The sequence below is a fragment of the Panicum virgatum genome, chromosome 2N (assembly GCF_016808335.1).
Source record: "Panicum virgatum strain AP13 chromosome 2N, P.virgatum_v5, whole genome shotgun sequence".
NCBI classification, from domain to species: domain Eukaryota; kingdom Viridiplantae; phylum Streptophyta; class Magnoliopsida; order Poales; family Poaceae; genus Panicum; species Panicum virgatum.
Window position 1 is genome coordinate 34,665,646 of NC_053146.1, and position 14,956 is coordinate 34,680,601.

The 14,956-nt window shown below is 43.6% G+C and overlaps 1 non-coding gene across 1 annotated transcript; it reads right to left on the reverse strand.

The window, feature by feature from the left end:
- Positions 1 to 7,038: 7,038 nt before the first annotated feature.
- LOC120663143 lies at positions 7,039 to 7,145 on the reverse strand. Its single transcript, XR_005670366.1, has one exon. It is a non-coding gene; the product is annotated as a small nucleolar RNA R71 (small nucleolar RNA).
- Positions 7,146 to 14,956: the final 7,811 nt, after the last annotated feature.

The following is a 14,956-nucleotide window of genomic DNA, read 5'->3' on the forward strand; positions in this document are numbered from 1 at the left end:
GCCGTTACCACTTGGTCGGGCGACCGTGTTGGTCGGCCGACTGTGGGCTGGGCCTGTTTGGCCTAGTTTTCGGTCAGGTGGCTGGTAGGTGGACCCCCATGTGATATACATGTGCAAGGGCCTGTCTTGAGGTTGTTTGGTAGCTCTGGTAGGCCCATAGATCCTCGTGAACGCATCTGATTCGTCGAGAACTTGTTGCTTCGGATCTACGACGTGTCACCTTGCTTTTGGGGCTGCGTTCTCCTCTCATTTCCAAGCATAAGCAACCTGCACATAAATGTATACCAACACTCTGTGGAATTTGTTAGTAATAACTCCTACCACTAGTGTTGACGCTCGTCTTTCATACGCTCATGCAGGAGCTGATGGCTTGCTCTGATGGCCGGGTTTGTATCTTGACGCTTGAAGCCTGTTTTACCTGTATTTCTGCCTGAATTCCAATGTAGCAATATTTCTAAGAGGAAACATGAAATTGGCTCTTTCTGGATAACATATGTAGGTATGAGACTTTATTCTCATGATTTCAGGCTCCAAGTGAACCTTGAAATGAGACGTTAGCGAGTGTCAACACTCCTCAGATCTCACTCTCGGCAGTTGAACCAGTCATTATTGTACCATCCACATCCAACTTCATGGCCTAGAAGATGCTTCGCGATTACTCTGCTCCCTCTGCTACCTAGATCCCCACCGGACCTAATGTTAACACGGGAGGAGAAAATTTTGAGATCAAGACGAGTCTCATTACGATGGTGCAGGCCAGTCCTTTTTGTGGCAAGGCCAACGAGGATGCTAGCGCTCATCTCCAACAATTCTTGGAGCTCTGTAGCACTTTTGTTATCAAGGGAGTATCTCAGGATGCGATTCAGCTCCGACTGTTTTCATTCTCTCTGCTTGGGAGAGCAAAGCAGTGGTTCTATGCTAACAAGAGTTTTGTGGACACATGGAACAATTGTGCCAAGGCATTTCTCGCGAAGTTCTTTCTGACGGGCAAAACTAATGCTCTTCGTGGGAGAATTTGAAGTTTTCAGCAAGCATCTAATGAGTCAATTCCCGAGGCTTGGGAGAGGCTTCAGGAGTACATCCATACATGTCCGCACCATGGGATGGACAATTGGCTTATACTTCAGAACTTCTACAACGAGCTGACTCAGATCGCCCGTGATCATGTGGGTGCTGCTACGGGTAGAGCTTTCTTCTCGCTCACTACTGAAAAAAATACTGCATTAATCGAGAAGATGGTGTCCAACCAAGGCTGGAGCGATGATCGACTCCAACCACGCCAGCGTGGCATGCACACCGTGAAGGAAACGGATATGCTCGCTACGAAAATTGATCTCCTTCTCAAGAAATTTGAGGATAAACCCCAAGATAAGGCTCAAATGCAAACACTTCAAGCCTTAGATGCTCGTATGACATGCGAGGTCTGTGGGAACACCCAGAAACCCAGGAAGAAGCTATGTATCTCAATGGGAACAACAATGGGTTTCGTCCACAAGGAGGTCAGGGGTGGAATCAACCACACCCATATTATCAAGGAGGTAATGGAAATTCAAATCCTTTCAATCCTAACCGACATACCTTGAGGGATCTCGTTTATGGACAAGCCATGATCAATAAATCAATTCACAAGAAGGTTGCCGCCAACGAGAAATCCTTGGAGACTATTCATGCCAAGATGGATGGTTTCTCCACTGCTATCAAGAATCACCTGAGTTTTAATAAGATGCTTGAAACCCAACTCGCTCAGCTGGTTGCTGAATTTGGGAAGATCCCGGGGCAACCCGAATCAACCCTAGAGAGCGTGAATGCTGTGACTACTAGATGGAGTAAGTCATCTAGAAGATCGCCTTTCACCAGTTATGCAGAAAAACTCACACGGCCCAGAAGAGGACCTCGGGGAGAATTGGCGGCAATGATAAGGGAGGATCCCGGAACTCCAATGATCAGTTATTCGATATTTGATTGTAACTTTGATCAGGCTCTGTGTGACCTTGGAGCAAGTCTCAACATTATGCCCAAGGAGACATTTGAAAAGTTAAGCTATCCTGCCCTTTCCCCTAAAATGATGTGTGTACAGTTGGCCGACTCCATAGTAAGATACCCTAAGGGAGTTGTTGAAAATCTTTTGGTGCAAGTCAAAGACACCTTCATACTTGCGGACTTTGTGGTCCTTGATATGGAAGGAGAGCTTGAGATTTCACTCATTCTCGGACGACCATTCTTAAGGGATGCAAAAGCCAGAATTGATGTAGGAACAGGAAAAATCAGTCTCCGCATCATGGGGAAGACCATGAAATTCAGGTTCCAAAACAAGAAGGAACTATTCCTAATTCATGAGGATAGCGAGGGAGATGTATTATGGGCTGAACCCGGTCGGTAAGATTGGGAAATTCATGACCCTCCATCCAAGCCAGCTTGGGAGGATTGGGAGATCCATGATCCCCCAACCGAGCCAACAGGAAAAGACAAGAAAATCCCCGCCTTTATAACCGAAACCATATGGGATGATTTAGAAATCATCAGCCCTTCATCTGAGGATCCAATCCCCACGCCACCTACACCACCAAAGAAGACCAAGAAGGTGTGGCGTAAGAAGAAAACATCAACATCGCCTACCACTTCTCTAGGTACGGATGAAACAACTTCAACATGATCAGGCATGGAGAAAGGTCCTGCTCATTGGACCTAAACTAAGAGCTAGCTTGGGGGAGGTTCCCTCCCCTAAGTCAACTGTATCCTTTATTGCTTTCAATAAAATAAAATAAAAACTCATAAAAATAAAATAAATATTTACTGCTTTATTTCCCCTTAAAAATGTGCGGTAAGAATGTTAAACTTCTTTTGAAGTTGAAAGGATGAAAGTCGCTCTGTTTCACTTAGCTTGATATGTCTAGTTTATGGCTTAAGTTTCTCTTAATTTTGAGTTTGTTGGATTTTCTAAACTTGTTCCATGAACCTAAAATATCCCGTGGGTTGCGAATGTCTAAACCCAAGTTTAAGTTGTTGTGAGGATAGATATGAAGACTAGAACTTTACAATCTTATTCTAAGAAATGCCTGAAGTCTGGAGTTTTATTTTCAAAAAAAATTCAAAAGAAGGCAAGTTCCTCTATGATAGTAAAGTCCTACCAGAGCCATATGTCATGCATAATGGGAACCCTTATACATATGCTGCTTGATATTTCTTTGAGATTTGTCAAATTTAGTGACCCTAGTGAGAATCTTTTCATACTTTCTCGATCAAGATCACGTACACGTCCATCTCCACTTGCGAAATTCCTACACTGGGAATTAGCATTTCCACATCCACAAAATAAATGCTCCTTTTGATGACAAACTCTCTTGGTACGTCCCTGAAAAATAAAATATATGTTAGACTATGGTTGCCCCAAGGAAAAGAAGGCATGCAAAGAGCATGACCCAAAAAGAGAGAGAGAGAGAGAGAGAGAGAGAGAGAGAGAAAGGGGTAGCCATTTCTGAAAAAATCTCTAATTATACAGGGATGAAATAAAGATAGAGAGACAATCAATTAGGAGTATATCATACCACCATTTATCCACTCGCACATTTGCACATCTTGATCTTGATTGTATGATTTGTTTCTCCATGGATCCTCTCTTTGATTTCACAATATAAGAAATGCAAGTATGCCATGTTCTTATCCCACCTTGAGCTCCACAAAAGCCTATCTTTACTTGGGAAGAACAAATGGCGAGGATACTTTGGTAAGAAAATCATTAGTTGATTGATTCGAGAGGACCATTTGAGGAACTTAGCCTTGATTTTAAAATAATTTCAAAATACCATCCCCAGATGGATTGCACTTCTATGAATGACTGAGTATTGTTCTATGAATCGTTCTAACTCTCAACAACCCAAAACGAGGAGAGACTAAAAAGCCTCATGGAAAAGTAAGGGACTAAGGCAAAGGTATGAAAGCCAACTTATTCAAAGTTATAGAGGAAGACCTTTGTTATAAACTATGATATGACAGTCAAGGTAAGACTGAGTGATTTTCTGATCACGAACCTAGTTTGTCCTTCTTTCTTGGGACGAGCAAAGGACAGCTTGGGGGGATTTTGTTGATGCTCTGTGACGACCAAATCCATAGCGTCAACAAGATCAGAAAATCATGAGAATTTCATCTCTTGCATGTATTATTATCCAAATAAATGCCCCTAGAACATATGCAAGATGTATTTTTGAGCTAAAATGCACTTTAATTTGATGGAAAATTATTTGACAAATTAGAGCAAGAATCAGGCTCAATTGGATCAAAAGAAGTACAAATGCCAAAGCAAACCTATTTAGGACAGGGATTAACGCCTCTTTTGGACACAAGGCAGCCCAGGACAGCCTAACACCCGAAGCTGGGGGCGGTTGGCGCCACTAGGCCATCGGCTGACCATGGTGGTCGGCCGACCAGCCCGTGAGCCCCGCCGCCTTAACCCAACCACATGGATGCTTCTCATTGGCTCACAAGATCAGTTCGATGAGGATTATCTGCAGAAGAGGGCTGTGCTGCCCATGGCTCCCTCTTATAAATATGAGAGGGGGGGTGAGAATAGGAACACACCTCAAATTGAAGCTCAAGCTCATTCTCTTGTTTAGCTCTATAGGTTAGTGGAGTTTAGGCTGAGTTAGTAGTTATTGGGTCCCCAGAGTTACTCAGGAGTTTCGGTATGAGTTCGTTTCTAGTTCTCCTTTGTAATTCTCGATCGTTTGTAATCGACTTAATCTATAGTTACCAATATCTACATAACTTATATTCTGAAATGTCAGACATATATTTCATGATTTGTGTGCATTATTGCCCTGTGCTTGAGATGGTTAACATATTGTTGACGCTCGCTAACGACCATTTCTAGGCGTCAACTTGATCAGAAAATCATGAGAGTTTGCATTTCTTATGCGCATCTTTATTCAAATAAATCCCTAAATCACACTTTACCTTTAGAAATATGCAAGACATGTTTTTGAACAAATATGCAGGTTGCTAGCACACTTTGGCCCGATAGAAAATCGCAGAAAATGTCAAAGCAAAGAATCAGGCTCAATTCGACTAAGTGTAGCCCAAAGATCAATGCAAACCGACTTAGGATAGGCCATTCCTCGGTGATAGGACAAGGGGAGGCCCAGACAAGCCTACCAGAATAGAGTTGGGGGCGGTTGGCGCCACTGGATGGCCGGCCGACCACATGGTCGGCGACGGTCCAGTGGGCCCCACCGCCTCAACTAAGCCACGTGGAGGTGTCTCACTTGCTCCCCATGTCGGTTCTACAAGGAAGAGCTGTTGCACGGCCGTGGCTCCCACCTATAAATACAAGGGAGGGGGTAGAGAATGGAACACACACACACCCCACACCTCACCTCACTTACCTCAAGTGCCTTCTTGCTTAGTCTATCGGCCTAGTGGAGTTTAGGAGAAGTCTAGGAGTCATCGAGTCCCCGAAGTTGCTCGGGAGTTTTGGTATAGGTTCATTTCTAGTTCTCTCTTTTAATATTCGGTCATTTATAATAGAATTAGACTATAGTTACCGATATCTGCTTGAAGTATGTTCTGAGTTATCGGATATATGCTTACGTGATCTAGTCGCATTATCATTTGATGCTTGCATTGCATGATCGCCCTGTGCTTGAGATGGTTAACATATTGGCCTTAGAACTCTGTCAGCTGTTCCAGTATTCATATGTTTGCTCTAGTGTGATGTATGTCCATCCGAAGGGTGGGGGCTCCGTGCAGGATGCTAGAGTATCGCTTACTAATGTAGACATGGTGTCTAAACTAGATAAGTGTTGCTAGATGTCACCCTTTCCCACAGATTGTGAGGTAGCCGGTAGGTGGTGACAGCCCTGTCCGAGCCCTAGTAATCCTCCATGTTTGGATTGGGGGGGGGTAGGAGGTACATAAAGCTGCCTAGGTGAACGGGCTTCTCCCGTCAGCTAGAGGAGCGGTATCCCTGTTGTACTAGTTTAATCTTTGACAATCTAACCATATGATAGCATAGATATAGCTAGCTTAGCACATCTGACTCGAGCTCCAACTTCTGCCTTTCTCCCTGCCTATAGCATCCTTTATATATTTATCTCTAAAGGTAGTTTGTTTGTGTGTCACATTACCTCCTACCATGTTACCTATCTTACCCCTGTTTACGCAATTGAATATCCAATCTAGATCAGTTCATTAACTAGCCTATGTACTTCCATTCATCGCCTTCCCTGTGGAAATATAAATGACACCCCGGTATACTCTCAGGTAAAATGTTGCAGTGGTATTCCGTGCGCTTGCGGATTTATTCGTGGTTCATGAAATACCTGCCACCCCCTTGGCGTCTGCGGGCGTCATCGCTGCTCGCTCAGTGGTGATGTTGGTAGGCGCCAATAAGCATTTTTGGCGCCGTTGCCGGGGAAGGCATAGATTGAAGTCACATAGGAAAAGGTTATAAACAAAATCGAAATTGGTATTCGCTTGCTAAACAGGCTAACTTGGCTTTATTTTCTATCTCTTGTTGATATGAAAACAGGGTAGTGTATGACCGGTTTCGACTTGCTGCAAAATTTCACGCCTAATCCAGAGTCACTTTTGAGAAGAGTTCGTCCTCGTGTCATACCTCCTCAGATCTCACTCTCGGCAGCCGAACCAGTCATTCAAGCACCGCCAGCTTCTCAAGCTATGGCCCAGAAGACACTCAGCGATTACTCCGCTCCGTCTGCTAACCAGGTTCCTACCAGACCCGAGGTTAACACCGGCGGAGAGAATTTCGAGATAAGAACGGGTCTTATTACGATGGTGCAGGCCAGCCCTTTCTGTGGCAAGGCCAATGAGGATGCCAGTGCTCATCTCTAGCAGTTCTTGGAGCTTTGCAGTACTTTTGTTATCAAGGGAGTATCTCAGGATGTGATCAGTCTCTGTCTGTTTCCGTTCTATCTTCTGGGGAGAGCAAAGCAGTGGTTCTATGTGAACAAGACCGCTGTGGACACATAGGACAAATGTGCCAAGGCGTTGCTCGTGAAGTTTTTCCCGACGGGCAAGACCAATGCTCTTCGTGAAAGAATTTTGAGCTTCCAGCAGGCATCAAATGAGTCAATTCCTGAAGCTTGGGAGAGACTTTAGGAGTACATCCTTGCGTGTCCACACCATGGGATGGACAATTGGCTCATTCTTCAAAACTTCTACAACGGGTTGACTCAATCTTCCCGTGATCATGTGGATGCCGCTGCGGGTGGAGCTTTCTTCTCACTGACCATTGAAGGAGCTACAGCATTAATCGAGAAGATGGTGTCCAACTAAGGTTGAAGCGATGATCATCTCCAACCACGTCAGCGAGGCATGCACTCCGTCAAGGAGACCGACATGCTCATTATCAAAATTGATCTCCTCCTCAAGAAGTTCAAGGATTATTCCCAAGAAGAGGCTCAGATGTAGACACTTCAAGCCTTGGAAGCTCGCATGACATGCGAGGTCTGTGGGAATGTTGGACATTCGGGTGATAATTGCTCGGAAACCTAAGAAGAAGCTATGTATGTTAATGGCAACAACAACGGGTTTCGTCCACAAGAAGGTCAGGGGTGGAATCAACCACGCCCATATTATCAAGGAGGTAACGGGAATTCAAATTCTTTCAATCCTAACCAACCTACCTTGAGGGATCTTGTCTACGGCCAAGCGAAGATCAATGAGTCCCTTCAGAAGAAGTTAGACGCTAATGACAAATCCATGGAGACCATCCATGCCAAGATGGACGGCTTCTCCACTGCCATCAAGAACCAGCTGAGTTTCAACAATATGATTGAGTCTCAACTCGCTCAAGTGGATGCCGCCATGCCCCCTGCTATGGAAAACGTTAAGGCAATAACGACAAGAGGAGGTAAAACTACTAAAGATCCTCCTTATCCTAACCATGACAACAGGAAGAAGGCAAGCCCGGTGGCAGAAGAACCATCTCGGGAGGTTGAACCCGAGAAGGTTCATGAAGAGAAAATGGCCCCACACGAATTCTATGATACCCAAGTATTGTTGTTTCCTATAAAGGCAAAGAAACCAACTATAGATGAGCAGTTCAACTGCTTTGTTGAAATGATCCAGCAAGTGAACATCAATGTGCCCTTGATGGATGTGATGAAGGTCCCAACCTACGCCCGCTATCTCAAGAACATAATCAACAACAAGCGGCCACTACCAACTACTGAAGTAATTAAGTTTACTAAGGCATGCAGTGCAGCTATACTTCAACAACTGCCCGAGAAGAAAAAGGATCCAGGATGACCCACTATCAGATGTTCGATAGGGGCACAGAGCTTCGACAAAGCCCTATGTGATCTGGGTGCCAGTGTTAGTGTGATGCCTATGGCAGTCTTTGATCAGCTCAACTACTCGGTGTTGACCCCAATGCCTATGCAGTTGCAGTTGACTGACTCCTTAGTACGACATCCAGAGGGAATTGCTGAGGATGTTCTAATAAGGGTGCGGGACTGTTTCGTCCCTGTTGACTTTGTGGTACTCGATATGGATAATCAGAAGGAAACCACCCTCATCCTGGGACGGCAATTCCTCAATACAGCAGATGCACACATCGATGTTGGAGCCGGAGAAATCTGACTCCATATTAATGGTAAAGAGGAGAAATTTGACTTCCAGCCTAAGAAGGAACAGTGCTTAATGATCTGGGTCAAATTTGGGCCAAATCCTCAGAAGATCAAAAAGTTGAAGTTACACCTTCTCAGAAAGATAGCCTTATCACCTTCATGAAGATGTTCATAAAGGATGATCAGACAAGATCGAAAAGGTCTAAGAAGAAGGGTAATTCAAAGGTCGCGAAGACCGAGGATCCTACTCCTGCGCCGTCTACGCCACCAAAGAAGACCAAGAAGATGTGGCTCAAAAAGAAGAAGACGTCATCGCCCGCTACTACTTCTCCAGGTACGGACGAAATGACCTCAACCTGATCAGGTATGGAGAAAGGTCCTGCTTTTCGGACCCTAAAACAAGAGCTAGCTTGGGGGAGGTTCTCTCCCCTAAGTCAATTGTATCCCTTTATTTGCTTTTTGAATAAATTTGATAAAAAACTTTCAAAACAAAATAAAAATTTATTGTTTTATTTCCCTTTTATCATGCGCGGTAAGAACATTTTAACTTCTCTTGAAAGTTGAAAGAATGAGTTTTGCTTTATTCTGCTTTAACTGTTGTGTCTAGTCTTTAGCTAAGGAGTTCTCTTAAGTTTAAATCTGTTGGCTATGGTAAATGCTTTGCCATGAACCTAAAGTTTTGTGGGTTGCATATGCTTGATCTAAATTTAAGTTGTTGTGAGTATTGATATGGTAAATAAAGTCGTGCGACCTTGTTCTAGTGATGCTTGAAATCTGGAGTTTTTTTATTTTTGAAAAGTTCAAAAAGGCAAGTCCCTCAATGATAAGCAAGTCCTACTAGAGCCATATGTCATACAGCATGAGAAACCTTATACATATGCTGCTTGTCATTATGTTGAGTTTTGTCAAATTTTGTGACCCTAGTAAGAATCTCTTCATGCTTTCTCGATCATAAGCACGTACACATCCCTATCCACTTGCAACATTCCTACACTGGGAATTAGCATCACCATCCACCAAATAAAGTGTTCCATGTTTTGGCAAACTCTCTCTTAGAATATCCCTAAAATAAGATATAGTGTTAGATTATGGTTGCCCAAAAAAAAGATGGCATGCCAAAGAAGCATGGTCCAAAAAAAAGAGAGAAAAAGAAAGGGGTAGCCATGTCTGAAAAAAATATATCGAAGGATGATAAGAGAGAGAGAGAACCAACGCTTCAAGGAGTTAGCCATACCACCATTCATTTATCCACCCATCCACACACTTGCACCTTTTGATCGAGATTGCATGACTTGTTTCTCCATGGATCCTCTCTTTGACTTTACAATATATAGAATGCAAGTATGCCCTGTTCTTACCCTACCTTGAGCTCCACAAAAGCCTTATCCATAGTAGGGAAGACCGAAGGCAGTTACTGCCCTGGTGAGGACAATAAAAGTTGAGTGCTTCAAGAGAATCATTTTGGGAACTTAGCCATGTTTTCGAAAATCTTCTTCAAAAATGCCTCCAGATGGATTGCGGATCTATGAACAAGTAAGTGTTGCTTTATGAGCCGTTCTAACTCTCAACAGCCCAAGACAAGGATATAGCTAAAAGCCCCATGGATTAGTAAGGTACTAGAGCAAAGGTATGACAGCCAACTCATTTAAGCTTATAGACGAATATCTTTGCTATAGACTATGACATGGCAGGTAGGTAAGAGTCAAAGTGATTTTCTGATCAACAACCTGATTTGTCCTACTTTGCTCGGGACAAGTAAAGGACAGCTTGGGGGATCTTGTTGACGCTCACTAACGACCATTTCTAGGCATCAACTTGATCAGAAAATTATAAGAGTTTGCATTTCTTACACGCATATTTATTCAAATAAATCCCTAAACCGCACTTTACCTTTAGATATATGCAAGATGTATTTTTGAGCTAATATGCAGGTTGCAAACACACTTTAGCCCGACAGAAAATCACAGAAAATATCAGAGCAAAGAATCAAGGTCAATTCGACCAAGTGAAGCCCAAAGATCAATCCAAACCGACTTTGGACAGGCCATTCCTCGGTGACAGGACAAGGGGAGGCCCAGACAAGCCCACCAGAAGAGAGTTGGGGGTGGTTGGCGCCGCTGGATGGCCGGCCGACCACATGGTCGGCTGACGGCCCAGTGGGCCCCACCGCCTCAACTTAGCCACATGGAGGCGTCTCACTGGCTCCCCATGTCGGTTCTGCAAGGAAGAGCTGCTGCACGGCCGTGGCTCCCTCCTATAAATACAAGTGAGAGGGTAGAGAATGGAACACACACCACACCTCACCTCACTTACCTCAAGTGCCTTCTTGCATAGTCTATAGGCCTAGTGGAGTTTAGGAGAAGTCTAGGAGTCATCGAGTCCCCAGAGTTGCTCGGGAGTTCTAGTCTGGGTTCATTTCTAGTCCTCTCTTGTAATATTCTGTCATTTGTAATAGCATTAGACTATGGTTACCGATATCTACTTGAAGTATGTCCTTAGTTATCGGATATATGCTTCGTGATCTAGTTGCGTTATCATTCGATGCTTGCATTGCATGACCGCCCTGTGCTTGCGATGGTTAACATATTGGCCTTAGAACTCTGTCAACTGTTCCAGTATTCGTATGTTTGCTCTAGTGTGATGTCTGTCCATCCGGAGGGTGGAGGCTCCGCGCGGGATGCTAGTGTATCGCTTACTAATGTAAACATGGTGTCTAGACTAGATAAGTGTTGCTGGATGTTACCCTTTCCCACGAATTGTGAGGTAGCCGGCAGGTCGTGGCAGCCCTGTCCGAGCCCTAGTAATCCTCCATGTTCGGATTTGGGGGTAGGAGGTACATAAAGCCGCCTAGGTGAACAGGCTTCTCCCGTCAGCTAGAGGAGCAGTCTCCCTGTTGTACTAGTTTAATGTTTGACAATCTAACCATAATATAGCATAGATATAGCTTGCCTAGCACATCTGACTCGAGCTCTAACTTCTGCCTTTCTCCCTACCTATAGCATCCTTTATATATTTATCTCTGAAGGTAGTTTGTGTGTGTCACACTACCTGCTACCATGTTATCTATCTTACCCCTATCTATGCAATTGAATATCCAATCTAGATCAGTTCATTAACTAGCCTATGTACTTCCATTCGCCGCCTTCCCTACGGAAATATAAATGACACCCCGGTATACTCCCAGGGAAAATGCTGCAGCGGTATTCCGTGCGCTTGCGGATTTATTCGTGGTTCATGAAATACCTGCCACCCCCTTGGCATCTGCGGGCGTCATCGCTGCTCGCTCAGTGGTGACGTTGGTAGGCGCTAACACATATTAACTTTAGAACTCTTGCAACTACCCCAGTATTCGTATGTTTGATCTAGTATGATGTCTGACCATCCGAAGGGTGGGGGCTCCGCGCGGGATACTAGAGTATCACTTATTAATGCAGACGTGGTGTTTGGTTTAATTAAGTGTTGCTAGATGTCACCCTTTCCTACGGTTTGTAGGGGTAGCCTGCAGGTGATCACAGCCCTATTAGAGCCCTAGTAATCCTCCACGTTGGGATTGAGGGGGGGTAGGAGGTGCATAAAGCCGTATGGTTTGTTCAGACTTCTCCTGTCAAGCTAGTAGCGGTCTCCCTGTTGTAATAGTTTAATCTAACGTTAATCTAATCATGAGATAGAATAGATATAGCTAACATAGTAAATATTTAGAGCTGAGAAGAACTTGTGTGTCACACTACCTCTTATCATGCCATTTACCTTACCCCTGTTTATGCGAATGAATATTCAATTAAGATCAGTTCATTAACTAAGCCTATGCACTCTTAATCACCGCCTTCCCTGCGGAAATATAAATGACACCCCAGATACTCTCGGGTAAAATGCTACAACAGTATTTTGTGCGCTTGCAGATTTATTCATGGTCCATGAAATACCTGCCACCGACTTGACACCTGCGGGTGCTGCCACCCGGGATCACACGATCCCAGTGGTGACGTCGGTAAGCGTCAACAGTGACCACCTATCCTTAGATGTTATTGGATTGAAAGTGAATGCATATGTCTTTTTGAGCCTATCCACAGAGAAATACTCATGGACAAAGTCATCCATTTGTACCACTTTACTAAGCTTAGCAATGAAAGCTAATGCATTGGTGCAAGGCTTTCTAGTCACTTGCCAAGCCCTACAAGTACATGTATGGTGCTCCAAGTTAACTGCATACCCAAATCTGTTCACAGACTTCAGCCGTTCCGGCCCCACATATTAGTACCTCATGGTCCTTTATAGTCTTAGCTTTAGCATTTAGGGATGCTATGATAGCTGGGATGATTGTTCATGTCATATTTCTTGCAATCTTGGCTCTCAAAACAAATTTTTCAATGATCATCTGGTGTATCTTATCATGCATATCTACAATATGAAAATCCATTGTTTTTGATACACAGCTATAGAAGCACTCAGATAGATTATTCTTGATGTAATCTGCCTTGCAATTTTCAAAAAATTTGCTTCTACTTCACACATATGGATGATTGTCATCCAACCAGGCAAGTGCACTAGGATCTTTCTCCTCTATCATCCCCATAGAGTAGTTGAACTTGTCAATTGTGAAGCTCTTAGCAGCTGCCCGCATATTTTTACCATAAAACTCACCAATAAATCCATTCTTCTTCATATTCTTCCAAAAGTGCTTCATGCACTCTCTATGTTCAACTCCAGGGTACACATCACCTATAGCCCCATCTATTCCTTTTCCTGCATCTGTACTAATGACCAAGCTTATAGGAGTACCAATAGCTGTCTTCAAGTTATTGACAAACCAAGTCCTACTTTCCTTGGACTCAGTCTCAATAACTCCATAAGCAACTGGAAATAGCCAATTATGTCCATCCACTGTAATAGCTGCTGCTAACTGACTCCTTGATCTCCCTATCAAGTGTGTGGCATCCATGGCAATGTAAGGCCTATGTTCTTACAAAACCCATCAATGCATTGTTTAAGAGCAACAAAGGACCTGCTGAAACACACAAAGCCATTGTCATCTTCTTCGGTGTCTATCTAAACAGTGCTACCGGGCACTATTCTCAAACGCTCTGCTTGATACGTAGGTAGCAAGTTATAGCTATCAGCCCACTTCCCATATATGGTGTCCATTGCTCTCATCTTGCCTCTCACAACTCTATCATATGTTATTTTAATTGAGTACTTCTTGAGCCTATCCTACAACTCCCTTGGCCCCATTTCTGGCTCTTCCCGCAACAAATCTACCACCCTTTCAGCAACCCATTTATTTGAGGCCATTGTTTCACCACAATTATTGAATGATCCACATGTATGCTTTGGTCCACTCGTCTTAACCTGCAATAAAACAGCCACAAAAGAACCATTCTTGTGAGTAAAACAGCCACAAATATACTTCATAGATGTTGTAAATTGACACAACAATGTTAAATTTACCATGCAGCTAACGTATTTCTTGCTCGTAGATACAAAAAACTTCCAATTGCAACCTTTGTCAGCTCTCTTGCATATGGCCCTAAATCTGATCTTATACTTTTCACAATTTGGAAAGCATGATCATTCAAAATAGCATGATGGGTAACCACAGACTTACACTGATCCACATCTGGGAACACAACATCTACATCAATGTCATATGAAAAGGGAGAGGATCATATTCATCATCATCATCATCATCAACTACTTCACCTCAGGGTCAAATTCAGGGTCAGAGCAATCATCACCCGAGTCAGATGATGCAGCCAGATCACTATCATACCTACTATCACTAGGAGCCAGAAGGGATTCATTGTCAGAATACATACCCTCCTCATCAACTCCTACATCTTCATCATCATGAGTACTTGGTGGCTCTTTTTTTCTTGATGGTGGATGTCACTCTCTAAACTTTGGATGCCTCATTGGATTGTGAATCATTAATGCCTCTCTTATCAGCATCAACTCTATTCCTAACAGAAGGGTGACACCTACGTTTCGTTGGTGACATTTGCAACGGTCCTACAAAATCATTTATCTAGCCATTTGATTTGGACTACTCCCATGTTAAGATTTAGTTCAAACCACTCAAGCAGATCCTCATCAGATTTTATCTCAACAGAAACAGTGTCCAACTCACACCACAAACTTATGTACTATTTTGAGCCCCACATGCAATGTCCGGCAATGAAATCAACCAATTGCAGCAGACCATAGCCATGTATTTCAACAATTTGAGTTGCAAAATTTTGCCATGCACCCATGACTTTGGTCCCCCATCAGGCAAACTGAAAAATGACCGGACTCTAACAAGAATACTAATTTCTCTATGAGTTGGCCTACAGATCACGACAGTGAATACAAAGTTAGGAAAATTATCCTCACAC